General features: G+C 36.7%; 1 pseudogene; it reads right to left on the bottom strand.

Annotated features, from left to right (window-relative positions):
• Positions 1-8,185, bottom strand: LOC119190055 (annotated as a pseudogene).
• Positions 8,186-16,728: the final 8,543 nt, after the last annotated feature.

Below are 16,728 nucleotides of genomic sequence, written 5' to 3'. Positions count from 1 at the left end.
AAAATTTAAGGAGTATTTGCCCTCGATTCTACTAGAATTGGAGTTGTAGGGAATGATGAAATCAACGTCACTTTCCGTTTCCAATAAAGTCCTTAAAATGTCATTTCTGACCATACTTATGTGTAGTATGACTGTGAAATGGCTTTTGACATAACATCTTGAAATGAATGCATCATCTGCTGTTTTAAATTCCTCAACCAGGAGACGGGCTGCAGTAATCGGCACCGCGCAGGGACGGCTGCAGACGTAGACTTAGACACTTCAGTCAGGGGATCCCGCAGCCGTCCCAAATACGCCGAAGAGGCCCACCGCGGAGTTTTTTGCTGTTTTAAATCACTTCTTTATGAAAAAAGTGAAAAAGGACAAGAGGCTGATGAAAATATTTCGCCACGACTAATCAAATTCACTGAACTTCCATCAAATGTTAGTGGCGAAGTCAATTGATACAGACACTAATCCTTTAGCTGTTCTAATCACAACAGCGTTTAATTTTAGCGTCTGGGTTCATGAAATATCTCAAAATAACAACAGGGAAGGTTAACTGATGAAACACTTCTACTGTTTTAGACTTAACTATCTTCTTAAAGGTTCAGTGTGTGTACTTTGGGGGGATCTCCGGTCCCGTGGTAGGAACCATGCTGTTATCAACGCACCTGAAAAGAATACATTATATTATCAGTTAATGAGACTTATCTCTTAGTTTGTCCAACGTGGTGCAATATTTTATAATCTTCAATAGTAGTGGTATAATATAAACAATTATTTAAAACCATTCCACAACTGTACAAGGCTCTCTTCTTGTAGATATTGAAAAGATTAAGACATTTGTCGAGGTCGCTGGCCTCATGGAGGCCGTATTTTGATAAAACTATCATTTTTTTCAAATAAACTACTGCCTACTGGTCAAGTAGCGGTAGATAATTGCAAGGGGCGAACTTACTTAATAGCAATAAGGCCCAGCCGTAGAATGTGCCTTCACAGTTAAGGGATAACAAAGCCCCAATAGCGTTGACACCCAGGAACGCGCTGGATCTCCCAACCATCACCGAGAGACACGAAGCCATCCCTCTGAAAAAAAATAATGGTATGACGCACTTTAACATTTGCAATTTAAGAAGAAAAGTCTTGAACGATTTATAATTTACGCACTGTATATCGGCAAGTCTTTTCTATGAAAGGAGCTTGATATCTGACAGGTAGACGTGAAATTTGAGTAAGAAAGAAAGAAACATACTAAGTATGCTACGTCGACCCTACTTTGGTGTGGGATTTTTCGTATTTACCCACTTCGTTATAAAATCGCTAATCCGTAATTTATATCAAACAAATACATATCAAAACAGGTGTTTTTATTTGAAACAAATATTTAATAATAATAAGGATCGCATATTACGTGATAACGAATATGACGAGTGAAATCAACAATCTAGTTTTTGATATCGGAACTCAGAAGTAACGCAAATATGATATGCTAATTGGTTATCGTGGTAAATGAATACCCAAATTGCCAGCAGTTTTGTAAGTGCATGGCCAGCTTAAAAGATACAGAGAAGTCAAAGGAAATTCGTAATAAAGAGCAGGCTCGTATTTAGTTGGTATCTAAGTGATAGTAGCCCATTTATGCTGTAGAATGTAGACAAATATGTTTACAGCGCGTCTTTTGCACTTAAACGGAAATAGTGAGAAATCCTGGCGAGCACACCACATAACATAGTGTGCTATATATATATATATATATATATATATAAATATATTACGTTACCGCATTGCAAGAGTTTAAATCTGTCATCTAATTTAAAGTGAGATATTCATAAACTGCCTACGCAACAGTCGATTAATTTAAATGAAAACCAACTTACCTCAGTGAAGTGGGATACAGCTCCACAAAGTAGACGCTCAGCAGCCCCATCGAGAGAGCACACATTATAAAGAAGAAGAAGAAGATTCCACCAGCAAGCGGGACCCTCACCAGGTTCACGAGTATCGCGGATGTGGCGGACATAGCCAGGATGCACATCATAGCGAGCCTCTTTCTGCCACCACAGGTCAGAGAGCACCAAATTCGAAGAACTGGCTAGAGCACCGTAGATCATTGCGGAGAATAATGTTGTTTCTTGGATCGTATCGTTGCAGACTTCTCCTATGGCCTAGAAGCACAGTAATATTTCATGTCAAACTCTATGTTGTTATGAACATTAATATAATTTTTGTAAGCACACATATTTGACTTCGATAAAAGTGTGAGAGGTGCTGTTAGGAAACTTCTTACGTAATGTTCTAAAAATGACACACAATAATTGTACTTACTGTGTCATTTCCGGAGAGAGTATATTCTTCGGTATATCTAATAACGCTGCAGAGGTTCATGCCATCGCCTCCGCCGGACTCCAGCACTATAAACAGGTTGTTCATGATGTAGGGCAACCAGAGGATGAAGCCGCTGCCACTAAACAACAAAATGATTTGACATCTCATATGTATACAAACTGCGTGTTTAGATCCTTTATCTGTGCGGGTCTGAGAGTCAAAAGGTTAATTCCCAACAGTCACTTCCCCTCCTCAATTTCTAGTTTATTGACAATTCCTCTAGTTACGTTTTAATTTTTTTTTCATCGTGTGCTTTTGGATTTGCCGTAGTATCTACAGAGACTTAGTTTCATTAATACAATTTCGCACAACTAGTAACTTGATGATATAGAACTGAAATCCCTCTAGTTTAAGAGTATTATTCCTAAGGAATAATTTAGTATAAAACGACTTACGTCATATAGATGATGATGACCAGGTAGAAAAGGCTGAGGGTATCTTTTCGCAGCGGGGAGCGGAACAGCGGCGCTGTCTGCTGCCACAAGGATCTGAGGAAGCAACCTTCGAGTACTATGGACTGGTTCTCTTCATCCTCCAGCAGTTTGGATACCTAATGTGTCGATACGAAATCAAATAAAAAATATTATAAGCAATTATCACAGTCATTTTAAAACCCTTACATCGACTTCCCATCTTTGCTTCTACTTTTAAAGATGTGGGGTGCTCTTCATGGTTAGTGATTACAATTTTACATCTAAAAACATATGTACTTACCGGGAAATTATCAGTACGGTCGCCAGTGTTGCAAGCATAGATGCCCTTCAGGACGTCCAAGGCTTCAGAGTAGCGTCCCTGCGAGGCGAGGAACTTGGGGCTCTCGTAGAAGAAGAGCAATAGACAGGCCGTGACGGCGCAGGGTACTGCCATCACCGCGGTTAGCAGACGCCAGGAGTTGAATGTGATGCCCAAGAATTCGATGTGGTAAGAAAACTCCAAAGGTAAAATTGGGTAGGCTACCACTGTAAATAGAAATTTTATTTATTGATATGACAAAGCGAGACACCGTAGGTAGGTTCTCACCATGTCTAAATCTCCAAGATACCAGAGGAATTCTGGATAAATTGTCTACTTTCTTCTTTGCCGTTATACATCTAATACCTCAGGCTGTTATTAAACTCGGGTAACCACCAAAAGATGTCTCTAATGACATTTTTTGGACTATATTATAATATGATCTAATGTAGTGTGTCAGATGCTGTTGAAAGTACTGATAGAGTCACGTAGAGTTTTACCAAACCTAACATAATTTGTTGCAATTATTGACTTACACGCAGCAGAAGCCTGGGAGCACATGAGAGCACAGGTACAAAGCAGCATGGCCGCGGGAGTGGCACGAGCAACTCTCTCCGAGTAGTGTGTAGGCGCCCGAGTTACTCGCTGATGTGCTGGAAATGAATACTGTACTGTAATAGGTGGTAGGTTTCTCGCATACGAGTAATACTCTTTTATTCCAGCATTGCAAACTGGAAGTGCAGGATAGCTTAGTTTGAAACGGAACGGCCTGCCGAGATGCATGTGTGCAGGATCAAAACCCTAAACACATACCTCTGATTTTTTGAAATTCTGTATTTTAAATCAAGTATCCTTCTTTAACGGTGAAAGAAATCATCGTGGTGGAATCTACACACATGAGAATTCTCCAAAAAAGAATTTCGAAGACATATGAAGGTATCGCAATACGTGATGATCATATTGGCAATATGCTATATTGCCGTAATAAACACATTCAATCTTCGTTATAAACTAGTTTTAGCGTTATAAGGTGGTTAAGACTTGCTTAAATAGCTGTCAAAACATCATCGGTTCCTAGTTTAAACTTTATTAACAGGCAAGATGGCGAGTTTGACTTACTGATCGAGTAAATTTGTGTTTTAACTAAGTATAGTTCTGCGAAATTTTTATAAGTTAAACTGTAAGTAAATAAACTTAATCGTCAATATGTCTGGTACTATGCAGTATTGTCTAATCATGTTGTTTTTAGCTTGAACAAAGCGTCACATTGAAATACTACAAACAATGCAAGAAAAAACCCAAACGACAGATGTGATAAACTAAACGCAAATATTTAGCTAAAACGGGATGTTAACAATGCATTGTCTCGTGGGGGGTACGTTATCGAATACGTTTGCTTAACACGGAAAACCGTTCTGTTGACAATTACTGATAACGCGTCGCTTCCATGACGTCAAGTATAGTGATAAATCTAGAATAAGATGGCACGCGGATATATCTGATAAAAAGGTCTAATCGGTTAGGTAATGAACCAAGTATTTGAAATTTAATAATCGAACATACATATTCTAAAACTAGCTTCCGCTCGCAGCTTCGCCCGCGTGGATTTCGGACTTGAAAAATGGAGGAGGTGCTCAATTTGTCGGGATGTTTTTTTAATGTATGGTGGTATGCAGGTGGTCCGATTGTCCGGTCAGGGTCTGATGATGGGATCCTGGTGAAATCGAAGGAAGCTTATAGCATGATTCAGTATTCACGCGTGAAGGCTTATTATTAGCGTATTTCATGTATAATTTTGGTGTTTCTATACCGATTTCTATGATTATTTTTTATGGAATATTTACTTTTTTAATTAGGGATGACTGAGAGTGTTATAAACGTAAGAGTAGACAAATATAATGAGAAAGCTTCGAACTGCTAAGCTATCGGGAGTTACACGTGTTATTGTGAGTCAACCATAAAAGATAGACATATGCTGTCGTGGGATATTTTTTACATAATTTTAAGGAGAATATTTCCGTCATACATGATTTCTGCGTAGCTTTAACCATTAAGGTTGCACACGCGACGGAAGCTTAAAAAATGGAGTAACTTCTCCCGATTTCCCAACATTTCCCTTCACTGCTCTGCTCCTATTAATTGTAGCGTGATGAAAAGTATACTATAACCAGCACAGGAGTATGACAAATAATTGTACCAAGTTTCGTTAAAATCCGTCGAGTAGTTTTTGTTTCTATAACGGTTATACAGACAGACAGACAGACAGACAGACAGACAGACAGACAGACAGACAGAAAGACAGACAGACAGACTGACAAAAATTTTACTAATTGCATTTTTGGCATCAGTATCGATCCCTAATCACCCCCTGATAATTATTTTGGAAATATATTTCATGTACAGAATTGACCTCTCTACAGATTTATTATAAGTATAGATGGCATCATATTATTAAAGTTCTTTTTTATGTTGAGTTGAACTAATTATTCCCATCATAAGCCACAAGTACCAATGAACAGTAACAATCCTTTTGTAAACTTTAAATTACATTCTGTACTTTTTATCAGAAGGCATTGGATTTTAGGTATACAATGCATAGTGCTTACATTACGATAGCAGCCTTCAAGCCGAAATACAACAGAAGAATATTTCAAGTAAAGATTAAGAACTTTAGACCTTGAATTGTTAGAACACAGAGGATGTACTTGACCTGCTCTTGATTCACAAATGTCGTCGACCTTAATAGATAGTAAAGTGTTATCGTTCTTTATTTTCATAATTACTTCTTTTTAATGTCACGTAATCTTTCGAGAAAGCTTCTTTACATATTATGATTGTAAAAGTGCATGATGCGCCGTGGGTGCACGTTTTCTCTTGATATAGGAACGTAGGTACAATGTCTGCTGAATGCAGTTATCATTTCTCAACTAATGTCCAGAATTTAGTTGTCATTCAATGGATAGTCATCTTAGACTTTAGGTCTAGTATGCCACACGACAGTTCATTTTGGTTATTAATGTATTATCCTACCACACTTCCCTGCTGCTGAACATCAGCGCGTCATTGTACTCCGTTTAATACTTAGTGGTCAATTTAATTATCTAATATCATGAGACTTAAATTGCGTTTTGCGATTGAAAGTGCGGCATTGGATGTTGTTATTACTATGACGCTAAACGGATTAGGGTCTTTTTGTTTTGAACTTATATTTGTAAAAATATCTTACTTACAAGGTGGATGACATGAGTTTCAGGGCAGCCATGGTCTTCCAGTCTGGTGAGAAGCAACTGAGAGCTGCAAACACGAAGCCGAGAGACATCGAGAGGACGAGAGTCAGGCGCCGGCCTTTGGTGTCTGATATGTAGCCCCACGCTTGAGCTCCGAGGACCACACCTAGAATAATCATCAACCCAACAAAATTATACATTTATGTCTGCGTTCATTGAAATGAAATAATTTATTTGTATCCGTAAAATCTTATCCATTATTTAGATTCCGTCAATATTAACTCTACCACCAGTTCGGAAAGCAGTTCTCACCAGAGAAAAACGGGCAAGACACTCTGGTGTTGCTCTTTTCAAAATCAGTTAAGGTAAAGATTACAATACATGATAAGGAGAGGAGAAAAACAAAATACAATTGGTTTTTTATTGTTGTTTAGAGCAGTTCATTTATATGCTCGTAAAATAAGGAATAAATTAATTTAATTTTTTATACGAGTGCACAACCCTCAGGAATCATGATTTTTTTCATTTCATACATTTTTCAGTGAACATTCAGCTCGTTATAGGTTAAACTCTACTTACCTATCAAAGGTGTGGCTGTGAGCAGTGCCCTTTGTTGCATGGTCAATTCAAGATCGCAAACAGCGGCTGCCACTATAAAACTGATGCCGAAGAGATCCATTCCCATCGCTTGAAGAGTCATGCTGCACACCACTAAGAGGCTGAAGTTGTATTTGCCAAAACCTGACAAGAAAGTCAAATTGTTTTTCCAGATTATTATCTGCAGAGAAAAATATTTGCATCGTATTTTACATCAAAATGTTGATAAAAAGGTTATTTTATTATAACACGTAAGGCGGAGATAATTTTCAGTTTAAAGTTTAATAATAATATTAAAGTCTGAAGTCAGAGTTTTGTTTGGCCTGGAACCAGGAACAGAAGTCTCATCCGTTACAGGAATCAGTACTTAATACTTAAATATTTGTCCACAAACATTTGTAATTATTTTAACTAATGACTATTTATTTCTATGATATTTGTTTTACATGATGAAAAATAGGTACCTGTTAGCGACAATGCATTTTCCAAAGACATGACTTTTGCCTTCTGATGCTCGACCTCTGCAGCGTCAATGTTGGTTGTCGACTTTTTATTCATCTTGATGCTGAAAATGAGACGGCATTATTTCGATTATCTAGATCAATCAGAGAGAATCAGAATCACAAAGGGAATAAAATATATAAAATTCTGCATTATTGTGGTTATCGTCAAAAAAGAGCGTCTCGGTAGTTGAATTTTCTATTATCTTGCACTGCACTTCACATCAGGTGTAGTCTGGTCTTTTCAAAGCGTCGTCATGAGACAAATAAATAAATTCTAAATTTGTCATTAAGAATGTTATTTCCAATATTTTTTTTTTCAGAGTTTGTTGCGTTTTTTTTAACTTTAATTATCTCCAGACGTTTATAAGACTTTGCAGGGTTCATGGTCAGGGGCGGGCTAAGGTACAGGTCGTCTGAAAAGGACGAAAGGTTTTCGATGTCTAATATTCGCGTAAACATAAGAAATCATTATTATTTCGAAATTTTGATCTTTACGCATTTGATTAAGTTCATGAACGATCTATGATAGATTCAATTTCACTCCTTACCAAAGCTTAATATTCATCAATTTCCAACTAACCACTTCTCACCACTTTTCAATTTCGAGACTCAAACTTATTTATGACGATCACTGATTATTTTTTATAGCCTTAATTACCTTGTACTATGGTTCATTAACTGTCACACACTTGTAAGACGAAACGGTGGAAATTTGTGATACTATCACTCATTAGATAATAATCTTTTATATATAGATGTTGAGATTCGCGTATCCCCCACTCTTAATATCATTCGTTGCGTAATGCGTAGCTTAAAGATTCTCTGATTTGATTGGATGTGCTCTTGCAAATAAATGGGAGATAATGGGAGCTTGGCAGACGGTGGGTCATTACCATTAGAATCTCTGGATAGATGTCACTGCAATGTAGCCAAATAGCATTGTGCGAGCGATATGAAGATGAGCATTTTGAGGCTTGAGAATATGTATATTGTCTTAGCTTGTCTTAGTTTTAGGTGTCGATTTTGTTTTTTATTGGCAGTCAGGACGATTTCCAGTTAATAAGACTACTAGCTCGTCTCATTTAATTTCATTTCAAACATACTTTCTTTTAACATTGTTCAATAAGATTTAAAATCAACATAAACGGTAATTCCTTAAAAAATCACTCACGTGGTTCTCATTGGACTTTTTTTTGAGTAGGCTTTCGTTCTCTCCGAGGAAACCTGCGAATGGCCTACTGAAATCAGGGAGGAATGCATAGAAACCCTCTTTTAGGATGGGCACAGGGGAAATGTCCGCGAGCTCTCATAGGCCTCAATATATTATACTCACTAAACTGTGTGCCTGAGGCGACGGCAAATGTTCTTCCGTGCTTGGACGTACATTTGGTGTGGAGACCGAGCGCACAAGAATTGTCTCAGGGGAAAGGTTTTTAATTAGGTAATTAAAAAAATAAAGAATTGTGGTATGGCTCTAAGAATTACAAACTAATTAAACACATAATCCATCGGCATTGAGTAACGAAATAATGAAATTAAGTAATAAAAGTATTTATAAAAAAAATACATTATAAACAATTGTTAATGACAGATCGCACGCACACCACTGCTCTGAAGTCACGGTTCCGCATTTCGGGTCGGGCAGTGACCTTGGATTTTTCTGTTAAGTATCAGCCCGGACTATGAGATGTGTTCGATATAGCGATAGTCTCGTCCCCTATCACATCATGGTACAAAATACATTTTTGTGTTTTGTGGTACCTGGTGCTTCTGCCTACCCCTGTGCGGTTAATGGAGTGTTGTGTGTTTGTTTTGTTCAGTCGTAGTGTTGCGGAAAAAATATTGAAATGGGATAATAGTTTATGCTACGAAATAATTCCTCGATGGAAATTTCAAATTGTACCATAGATAATAAATTTATCATAAATAGTATACAAAGCACAACCATGAAACTAAATAAAACATAATGCTCTCGTATGTTTAAATCTAAAAAATGTAAAAATAATGTGGCCAATGGCGTCATATTTCCCTAAATAGTAGAGAGTGACTTAATCCACTTTATTCCATAAAGATTACACAGCCTCCTTAGAATGTACTAAAAAATGCGACTCGTATGTCGATGTCTAATGTTGATGTTTTTAATAGGGTACCGGACTCAATTTTGTTCTTTACTATTATCAAATATTTATGTTACCTAAATTATAACACAGAAGGAGTTATTAAAATCCGGTAAAAAATCAATAAGTTATAAGTCGTTGAATATCGTTGGAAGGGGTAATTAACAAGAAACAGAAAAGAGACGCAATACCCGCATTTGACGTCATCGGGAATTACGACCCGTGCAAAAGAAAGAGATAAAGCAATATCCCCACAACGCGCCCACTATACACATTACAATATTTGAAATATGAATTACTGGTTCATTTTTTAACCAATTTTTATGCAGTTTTCACAGGAGTGGTTCTTTTAAGTATTATTAACCATCACATATAGAATAATGTACATAATCAAGCATAGGACGATCCCCTATTGATCGAGAGACCCATGCGTCAGCCACGTGTTAGTCTATCAACCAGTCACAATAAAATAACACGGAGTCGTGTCGTGTTTTTTTACCACGTTCTAAGTACACAGTTCCTGTGGGACTTACTGAGGAAAACGCGCCGGAATCCGCAGAAAAAACAGTGCAAATAAATGAAAGATAAGGCTCATTCTTCTAAACACGCGCACCATTGTTACCTAATGTTTACAATGTTTCTAGATTATTCAAAAATAGAACATTGTAATTTAGTATCTTTGTTTTTAGTTCATTGTTTTACTCGTGTTTTGTTATGCTTTCTCTGGAATAAACTTGTTTTTCATATCAGTTGCCATAGTATCCACAGTAGTTATGGAGGATGTTTTTCATTTAATACTGTTGTTTAAGTAACGACTACTTATGTTTCACACGTCTTATTGTTGCTGACGCCTCCACACTTGAACACACCAGGAATATCGCGACACAATCTGTCATAAACATTGTCTTACCAAGCAATTTTTTTAAAAATTTTAGTCGGTATAACCAAAGTTTGTAGAAATTTGTTCAAAAATCAATAAATTTAGATTCAATAAATTAGAAATCCCCGTATAGTACTACATTACTTAAGGAATGTATAAGATATCCCGCCCTATAAGAACAAGAGTGACTCTACCATTGTAGAGTTCACAGTGCCATTGTTTTCGTTTCTTGACATTTACTTTTTCTCTCGATGTTGAAAGGCTTAGGATTTTAATAATGCGTTTTGGGTTAATGAAAGTAAATAATAAAACGAATCATACACCCCATTCATGAAAACAAATTCTCCTATTACATCGTTTACAGCACGACTTAGATTCGTTTCTATAAGATTATCAAAATAGATCATGTTTATAGACTAATAATATGGCCCTAGTATAATTGATGTTACTCTTGTGGTGCATCCAAACTCTATCTTCGTATTGACATTAGTACGACAATACAGTTTAAACGTATTAGGAAATGTTGTTAAAAGTAAACACAAAAAAAACTATAAAACTGCTGATCCAAATTAGTTGAAATTTGGCACATCGATAGACCGTTCCTTGGATGAAAAATTGCTTTGAATGAGGAGGCGAGCTCGCCGTTCGCCTAATGTTAAGCGATACGACCGCCCATGAACAGCAAAAACACCATCCATCACCCCAAATTACAAAGTCTTGTTTGTATTCCACTGCGCTCGCCATCCTAAGACATAGGATTATAAGTCTTATTATGTCCAGTAGTTATTATTGATGGGTTGGACTTTTGTTCTGAGAAAGAGCTTTCATACATGGGCGCCGCCAAGATTATTGTTAAGGAGGTGCATCTGCATCTACAAACTATAGTAGGTACTAAATAACATCATTAAATGATTATTGTTTTTTTTAAATGAAAATCGCACCGGTAAATACCGGTTGTATTGTATGCTCAACCATAATAAAACCTCTGTGGTCCATAGTTCCTATTGTCATTGAGATACTTTATCGTGATTTCTACCGGACCTCGCACCCCCTTCCTGGCGCCCATGCGTTCATTCATGCCAAGCCGCGTGATAAACTTAGTAAACTTATAAATCAATCATACTGAAGATATAATAATCTAGTCTAGAATGTGATGGACTCGCAGGTGATTTGTTTGAGCTAGATAGCGTTACGTTTGCTCAGTATTATATTATTTGCGGTGCAAATATTGTGCGCAAAGATTTACAGATCGCGGGGGACTTATGTTATTAAACTTGCAAACAGTGTCAGACGAAAAACTAACTTACGAACTGAAAATTATAAGACTTTAAGAGTTGAAATAATAATGGGTTTGTGATTTGGCGCGCATTTAGACGAGTTAGAAGCCAAGAGTGTGCTACGAGCACCTCGGTCTTCAAAGAATTTTCTAGAGAGATTCATCTAGATTTTATCAAATATGTTTTTATATAAATAATGCAGACGAGAATTTCCTCTCTAGCTAAACTGATGAACTATCTGCGCAAACATTATCAGTCTTACTTATAAAAATTTCGCAAAGCTATGCTTAGTTAAAACACAAATTTACTCGATCAGCTGTAACTCAAAATCCGCCATCTTGCCTTTTAATGTTTAAACTAAGAACCGGTGATGTTTTTTGACACCTATTCAGGGGCGTAGCTACCGCCGTATCTGCCGTATCAATTATACGGGGCCCCCGGGCCACTGGGGCCCCCAAAGTGTGTAAGGAAAAAGAAATAAAAACTTCCTAATTTATTTTATTTTACAAATGACAAAATTCTATAAAGCAATTACTATTTATCCCGCTTTAGATTCAGTGCCATGGTGTAAACATCTTTTTATACTTATGAAACAACATGTCATTATTTTAGAAATTTATTCCACGACCTTAAATCTCTATTTGCATGCTTCTGTGCATTACTACAATATCATACCTACTAATCATGCTACTCAAACACTGATATTGTGTAGTTTAGATTATACGAATTGTAATCAGTTAATCTTAATCGTAGTTTATAAAGTTAGTTACATATATTTCAATATTGATCATAGCCATTACAAGGCGTGGTCTTACAGGATTGATCATTTGTATGTTTTATAACCATAATTAATGCTTTTTATGAATGATAATATAGGAACTGAATTAGACTCATTAATAATTAAGTGTCAGGTTATAGAAGACACGAGTAAATGTACGGGTATGTTTACTCCCGAACATGATTTTAAAGTACTTTCGTTGAACATCAGAAGCATATATATAAAAACTTTGACACCCTAATGATAGCTATAAAGCGCTTGGACACGCCAGTTGATATATTAATTTTGACAGAATGCTGGTTGAATGATTCACTTATTACTCCACAAATTCCGGGATACAATTCCTTTAGAACAGAAAAAGGTATCAATCAAAATAGTGGTGTTGTTGTATATTTGCGAGATATCTGGAACGGCACGGCCCTGGAACCAGCCATCAGTGAAGCTAACTGTCTGGCTATTCACATTCCTAAAGTAATTAATATTCTTGGTGTATATCGTCCACCATCTTTTCGGAATATAGACAAGTTTTTGCTCTCACTCGATATCTACATGAATAAGTTAAGCGAATTACCATTTCTGTTTGTTGGAGATATTAATGTGGACATAGACATATCGAGCAACCTGCAGAGCATAGAATACCAATGTTTCATGGCCGAGCACGGCCTTCTTCCGGCCTTTACTTGTGTAAAGGTACTCATCCTGCCTCGATCATATCTATGTCAAGAATATAAATCTTTCATATTCCGTGATATCATTTCGATATCACGGACCATTACCCAGTCACCTTAGGAATTAGCTTAAACAAACGCAAGCCTCCCAGGCCTAATAGATTCGTGATAAAAAGAGATTTTGATGCCATTAAAAACGATCTTGCAGATACGGATTGGTCAATTGTTGAGGATTGCGAGGAAGTAAATTCGGCTAATAAAGTTTTTACGCAACTCTTTTAGATATATTAAGCAAGCATACACGCCAAGTCAAAGTTAGCAGAACTAAGTATAATTTGAAGCCGTGGATTACTCCAGGACTGATGCGATGTATGCGCCATCGCGATGCATTGCACTTACAAACTAGAAATGATCCAAAAAATGAACTGCTCCAAAAAATTTACGCGCGTTATCAAAACTTTTTCGAAAAGATCTTTTAAGAAAAGTCAAAAACGAATACCAAGATAAAAAACTATAAGAAAACAATAACAATCCTAAGTTACTATGGAAAACAATCAAAAACATTTGTAATATCACCACAAATAAAAATGAGCCCAGTGAGTTATTAGAGTTAGGGGCTGCTTAAATTCTCAACAATCAATAGATTATATCAATAAATACTTCTCTACAGTTGGACAAAAACTAGCAGATAATATTCTCACTACCACAAATAAATCTCAGGCGGACCTTGTGAAAGCAGTTACCATTACAAACTCCCCACCCAACTCATTGTTTATGACACCCACATGTTACGATGAAGTTGGTAAACTTATAATGGAATTGCAAAATAAGAAAGCACCAGGAATGGACGGCATTAGTAACGCACTCCTAAAACATGTAAAGAACGAAATATTGAAGCCGCTAACCTATATTTTAAACCTAAGTTTGTCTAGTGGAACCTTTCCGAATGACTGGAAACTCGCGTCCGTTTATCCAATTCATAAAGATGGCTCTAAGGCCCTTGTAGAACATTACAGACCCATTTCACTTTTAGGAGCTTTTTCTAAATTGCTCGAAAAACTTGTAAACAAACGTGTCGTTGATTATCTAGAAACACACAATCTCATATCCTCCAAGCAGTTTGGGTTCCGAAAGGGAAAGAGTACAGAAAATGCAGTCACCCTGTTAACCACTTCAGTTTCAGCACATCTTGATAATAAGCAGTCTTGCATTGGTATCTTCCTCGACCTGGCAAAAGCCTTTGACACTGTTTCCGTCCCTATACTATTAAAAACTGGAATGTATGGGTATTCGTGGGGTCGCATTAGATTGGTTTAAGAGCTACTTATCAGAACGGAGACAGTGTGTAAAAAATTGGTCATATAATTAGTAGCCCACAGTATATAAATTTCGGAGTTCCTCAGGGCAGCATTCTAGGGCCCACATTATTTCTTATTTATATCGACGATATTCATAACCTGAATATTCCAAATGCCGATATCCTGTGCTACGCCGATGACACTGCTATAGTATTTCATGGTCCTTCCTGGGACTCGGTATGTTCATCGGCTGAGAGTAGTATAGTGGCGATATCTCAATGGTTGCAACGGAATCTTCTTACACTTAACACGATGAAGACGACCTATTTATGCTTTTATAAGAGCTCTGCCTCTGCCCCTAAATATAACCCAATCATTAAAATTCACGATGTAAAATGCAACTTTAATACAACTTGTTTATGTAATCCGGTAAATCGCAATAATTCCTATAAATACCTTGGGGTGCCCATTGACGAAAAATTAACATTTAAAAAGCATATAGAGGCTCTCTCAGCCCGCATACGCAAGGTAAAAAATATTATGCGTAATTTACGTAATGTAGCAGGCATCAGCACTCTAAAGAGTGTATATTACGCGCTTTGCCAATCTCTAATTACTTACTATATATCGTGTTGGGGAAGTGCTGCTAAAACACATATTATCCAAGTTGAGAGGGCACAACGGTCAGTCTTAAAAACAATGCTATGTAAGCCCTACAGATACCCCACCAGTAAAATCTATGAAGAAGCAGGGGTTTTGAGTGTCAGACAGCTTTTATTTTAACCACCTCGATTCTGGTTCATAATTCAGTAAGACACTCTAGCCAATATGAGATATTAAGGAATCGTAGAGTTTACAGACTGACGACCCCATGCGTCAAAACTCGATTTGCACAAAGATTTGGCGATTTTGTAAAAAAAGCATGTTTACAACCAAGCTGCTAAATATTGTGACCTTAAAAATAAATCGTTAAAAAGAAGCGAAAAGTTCACTGCAGAAATGGCTTTCTTCATTAAGTTACAGTGCAACTGAAGACCTATTAACTTTTGAATGCTAGGTCGCCTTATGTTAATAAAATAATGTTAGTATATAATATAATACACATATTTAAAAATTAAAAAAAGTGATACACGTGCAAAATTGTTATGTAGGGCACTCCGTTATTTTATTTTAAGCATGTTTATTTTTGTTTTTGTTTTAATAGTTAATTTCCATTTTATTTTATTCCTTTTAATATATAAGTTATTTCGATTTTGTAGTGCTATCTGAACACAAATTGTATTCTCGTGGGACGATTTCTTCGATACAGGCTTGCCTAGTGAAGAAATCGAAGGAAATAGTTCACAGATACATTGTGATCAGCAAAAACATTATTATACTGTTTTAAGTTTAATCTCTTTTTATATGTTATGTTTTATGTGTTTTGCTGTAATAAACAATTTTTCAGTTTGCCGAAAAAAAAAAAAATAAAATGGTTAAATTAAGTTTGTTATGATAAATAAATATTTCTTTTCACAATATTTTTTTTCTTTTGTGAAAAATCTTTACCCCCAAACAATATAAGGGCCCCCAAACAATTTTTTATACGGGGTCCCGCCAATGCACGCTACGCCACTGCACCTATTTAAGCAATTCTTAACCATCTCTTAACGCGAAAACAAGTTTATAAGTAAGGCTGTATACCGATTGTTTTAATAGGTACTTAATTATCTATTTTACGTACTAATGAAAAAAAAATGAGTTTAACTCTAGACGGAAGGCAGCAATGCTTCTATTACTAGTAATAACGCTCAAAACTGAATTTAAAATCGCTACATGGTACTCCGATGCACTTTACACCTTACGACATTGATCCGTTCCTAATCGAATTTCGGCCTCGGTGGCCAATCTTAACGGAGATCAGTCAAGTACGCAGGAGATATTATAGGTGCAATCAAAGGTGCACTCTCTGTTCCTTCACTCTCATAGTCTTGTGAGACGGCATTTCGACATAACCGGAAAGAGATCAGGCGCAGGACCAACGGCTTTACGTGCTTTCCGAGGCAATAGGGTATCACAACGCCAACTTTCCGCCTCCGAGCTGTGACGGAGTAATTATTTTGGCCTGAGCCGGGATTCTAACCCAGAACTTAAGCGCAGTATTCATAGTCGTATAATTACAACTACGCCACGGAGACGCTCAAAGACATAAAAGAATAACATTCATAATGTTAAGTACAATGGCTACAACATAAAAAACTCGGCAATTAAATGTTTATACACTGTGCTTAGTAGCAAAAACAGA

The sequence above is a fragment of the Manduca sexta genome, chromosome 21 (genome assembly GCF_014839805.1).
Source record: "Manduca sexta isolate Smith_Timp_Sample1 chromosome 21, JHU_Msex_v1.0, whole genome shotgun sequence".
NCBI lineage: Eukaryota > Metazoa > Arthropoda > Insecta > Lepidoptera > Sphingidae > Manduca > Manduca sexta.
This window is presented reverse-complemented; position numbering and strand designations above follow the sequence as displayed.